This window comes from Alligator mississippiensis, chromosome 3, assembly GCF_030867095.1.
Source record: "Alligator mississippiensis isolate rAllMis1 chromosome 3, rAllMis1, whole genome shotgun sequence".
In the NCBI taxonomy this organism is placed as follows: Eukaryota; Metazoa; Chordata; order Crocodylia; family Alligatoridae; genus Alligator; species Alligator mississippiensis.
This window is the reverse complement of record NC_081826.1, coordinates 131,174-135,194: the sequence shown is the minus strand read 5'-3', so window position 1 is coordinate 135,194 and position 4,021 is coordinate 131,174. Positions and strand designations below refer to the sequence as shown.

General features: G+C 56.3%; 1 long non-coding RNA gene across 2 annotated transcripts; it reads left to right on the top strand.

Moving 5' to 3' along the window:
* Window positions 1–565: 565 nt before the first annotated feature.
* On the top strand, window positions 566–3,819 carry LOC132249202 (uncharacterized). Of its 2 annotated transcripts, none has more exons than XR_009460592.1 (2): window positions 566–2,279; window positions 2,861–3,819. It is a non-coding gene; the product is annotated as an uncharacterized LOC132249202 (long non-coding RNA). The 2 variants fall into 2 exon arrangements; XR_009460591.1 differs by having other exon boundaries at window positions 566–2,333.
* Window positions 3,820–4,021: the final 202 nt, after the last annotated feature.

Here is a 4,021-nt window from a genome sequence, read left to right as displayed (position 1 = left end):
GGTCGATGCGTTTACTGCAAGTACAGCGTAGGCGCACAGTAGAATGGATGAATTAGGTACCTAACTGGCTGGGGGGGGGGGGGAGCCCTCTCCCCGCCCAGCGCATGCGTGCTTCATTTGCCCAATGAAGGGTAAATACCGCGCACCACCTCTTCCCACTTGCACATGCGTACTCATGGCCACGCCTCGATGCTGACACTTTTTCTATGGGGCGCCAATCCTTTACTGCGGATGTGCAATGGGTGTCCCCCAGCGATGGGTTAAAGCCACATGTGTTCACGTTCGGCAGCTTCGTGCCTCGGACTGGCTGAGGTTGCGGGTCCGGAGTACCGGGGGAACGCCCTGCCTCTTCCCCGAAGTATTGCTCCCCAACCAGAGCTGACTGTAGCAATTATTCACACAACGCATGCGCAGCATACACCCCCAATCTACAAGATCAGCGTTCGATGTATTTTGCCTGTGGCCAGCGTACATGCGCGAGTCATCCCACTGTTACTAAATTCCGTGTTTTGCTGCAAATCACCGCGCGCATGCGTATTTGCCTTGCCCATTCAAGGGCAAAGGCGCTGCAGCGCACCTTTTCAAATGCGCATGCGTGCTCGTGACTGCTCTCTAGCTCTTCGCCTGAGTGGGAGCGTGCCTTTTACAGCGCGTGCGCACTGGGTCTCAAGAAGCGCTAGTTTCATGCCGTGACCGCTTTCCCAGGTACCGCCGCTGTGACCTCGGTAGCTGCAGCTGCGGCCCCGGAAAAAGATGGGCGGGAGTGTCCCTGTCCTTTCCTACGAGTCTTTCCCCCAGACAGAACTGTAGCGCTCATGCCCAGTCCACATGCACATTGAGATCGGCGCCTTGAGAATTTCAGCGCACGTCATGCCGTCACTGCCTCTGTAACCATGGGAACGCATGAGTCTCACGACGCATGTGCCAATCCAGGATATCGGCAATCGACATCTTTTGCTTGCGACCGGGCCGCATGCGCTCCTTGCAGTACCATCGATGAATTCGGAGTTCAGCCGGATCAAGCTGTCATTCCAAGCGCATGCGTACTTGCTTTCCCACATGAAGCGAAACCCTATGCACCGACTCTTCCGTAGTGCGCATGCGTATTCATGGCCGCTCATCGATGTTTTCGTCGCACGACTGGGAGCCTGGCTCGTGAAGCTCATTTCTTGCTGTTCTTGACGTCAGGGCCCAACGCTGGTTTCACGGCCCGCGTGGGTGTGGCTGGGAGAGACGTAGGGTGGGGTACACCGCCAGGGGTATTGATCCTAGTGGGAATTGTAGGGCTCATTTGCAGTCCGCATGCATACTTAGAGTCGGGCCCTGACGGGTTCGGCGCTAGTCATGCCATCACTGTCCCTGTAACTATGGGTACCCGTCCATAACTCCTGCTCTGGCACAGCCTCCCGATTCTCAGGACGCACGCGCCAATTCGGAACATCGGCCATCGATAGCTCTTGCCTGCTCCCATTGAGCATGCACCAGTTTCCTTGACATCGCTACACCAGGCATTCAGCTGATCCGCGTATAACAGTCTTGCGCACGCATACTTGCCTTGCCCACTGACGGGAACCGCGAGGGCCCACCTTTTTCAAAGTGCGCCTGCGTATTCATGGCTGTTCATCGATATGTTCGTCGTGCGACTGTGAGGCCGCCCCGTGCTGCGCATGCGCGCTGGGCCTACCCCAGTTATTCCTAAACGCCACTGCCGGTTTAGCATACGGTAGTGCCGTGCCCCACTTGGCTGCAGCTGCGGGATCGCAGTGAGAGGGGAGGGGGTGTCCCTGCCTCTCGCTTCCCCTGAGTATTGGCTTGGCTGGGAGGAGCGGCGGGAACTGTAGTACTCCTTTCCAGTGAGCCTTGAGAAACTAGTGCCTCGATTAGTTTCGGCGATCGTCCTGTTGTCAGTGCCTGTATAACCATGGAAATCCATTAATAATTTCAATGCCAGGCAACGGTTCCTCATTCCCACAACGCATGCGCAAACGGTTTCACGAATCCTACCAAGGCATGCGTGCTTGCGTTGCCCATTGATGGGCAGGGGTGATGCACCACGTCCCAAATTGCGCATGCGTGCTTTTGACGTCTCCGTGCTACGCATGCGCACTCTCTCCCCCAGCGATCTTGGAGCGGCGAACACGTGTCCCCGCAGAGCCGCGCTTCGCTGACGGGGGGCATCCCTGCCGCCCTCCCAGCTATTGCCCTGCCCCCTGGGGCGGGGGTTGCAGCCTGTCCCGGATGCGGCCAGTGACTGCGCGGGCGGCCCCGGGGCGGGCGTGGTGCGGCAATCCCGGCGGGTCGCGGGGAGCTTGGACCCTTTACGGGCAGTGCGGGTGGGAATGGCCGGGGGAGCGTGGTGGTGCTGGGGGAGTCCGGTGGGGTCTGGGAGCATGTTTCTGCTAATGTGTGAGAATGTGATTTTTTGGGGGAGAGTAATTGTGTGTGGTGCCTTGTTTTTTGGAAATATGGTGGTTTTGCATGGAAAACTGGTGATTTGGGTTCGTGGAACTGTTTGTGGAAATGTGGGTGGATATATTGTCACTGTGTGTAGAAAATTGTGTGGTAATTTTCGGGTCATTTGGGAACTTTTTTTGTGTGACTGTGTTGTGGGACCTGTGCAAACTGTGGCAGTTGAGTAAGTGTATGAAAATATGGTTTTGCTGTGTCATGGAAATGGTGTGGGGATTTGGAAACCTTTTTTAAGGGCACTTGGTGGTCTGCGTGGGGAAAACTGGCCATTTTGTGTGGTGATTTGAGAACGCTTAATGGAAATGTGCTGGGTCGGCCTACAAGGGTCATCTTACCCACTGCGGTGCGGTTAGTGTGAAACTGTCTAACGTGGGTTTCCCCTTTCTTTCAGGCTCCTCCTCGTGCACCCGTCCTTGGAGCCAGCGTGTCAGCGAGGAGTCGCAGTGTGACAGAAGCGGGAATTGGGGCAGAAGCACCCCCCCAGGAGCAGTCGGGTTTGCAAGGGGCACTGGGCACTCAGGCAGGTGTGCAGGGCTTGTGCCGGTCCCTTGGAAACGGGTAAGGCACCACGAGCAACAGGTACGCTCAGCAGACAGAACGCATCAGCAGTTGCCTAGGCTTCTGCCTGGATGCACATCATTCCCATGCCCTGCTCCAACCGTAACGCCTCCAGTGACTGCAGATCTTTCCTGTAACTCAGGGGTAGGCTGCGCTGCCCTGAGGTGCATACGCAGTCACTGCTGTCATAATCCAAGGGTATGATTTTGTGTGTGCTTCAGCACTGCAGAATTATTTCCCGCCACAAGGAGCTTTCTTTGCACGGTGCAATTCTCAGCTGCAGAGAGAAAAACCCCGGTGCAAAGGAGTTCCTGCCATTCGGATGCAAATTTGTGTCCCACTATTGGCCAGTTCTAAATTATTCCCACGTGGCGGCTAGCGATTGGCTTGCTAGCCGTATAAGAGGCTTGAGCGGTTTCCGCCCAAGTTGGAGAACTCCGAGGAGAACCCCGCAAGGGAAGACTCCCTAACCATCTTGTGGAGAACTCTAAGTGCGCTGTGGAGCTTAACAAACCCCGTGTGTGCCTTAGAGGAGGATACAGGGGCCTGATCAACCTCTAGCCTCTCCCCGTCGCCGCTTGATCCCTTGACGTACCCTTCCCTGCGCGCTCATTCTACGGAGCCTAACAAGCTTTGTGTGTGTGTATCCAGAGCTCTGCCCGAGTTATTTCAAGAGGCTCGAGTTTTTCTATGGGTCTTGTTCTTACGAGTTTTGTAACTGCAACTTAAGCAAAGTTTTCTCCTGCCTGCACCGCGACCATCTACGGTGTAAGTAAAATAATCTTTAATTAACCGCTACGCGTCCGTGCCTAATTCTAGTCTGCCGGCCTGCATTCCCCGACCCACGTGCCAGGGCTGCTGGCCACAGCCCGCCGCGCGCCCCTGAAGGCCTCAGACCGCTCCCGGCCCGCACAGCTGCCAGCACGGAGCTGATGCCGGAGCTGTGGAGCCAGAAGCTGCTTGCTGCAGCTGCCCAGAGCTCAGGCTGACTACA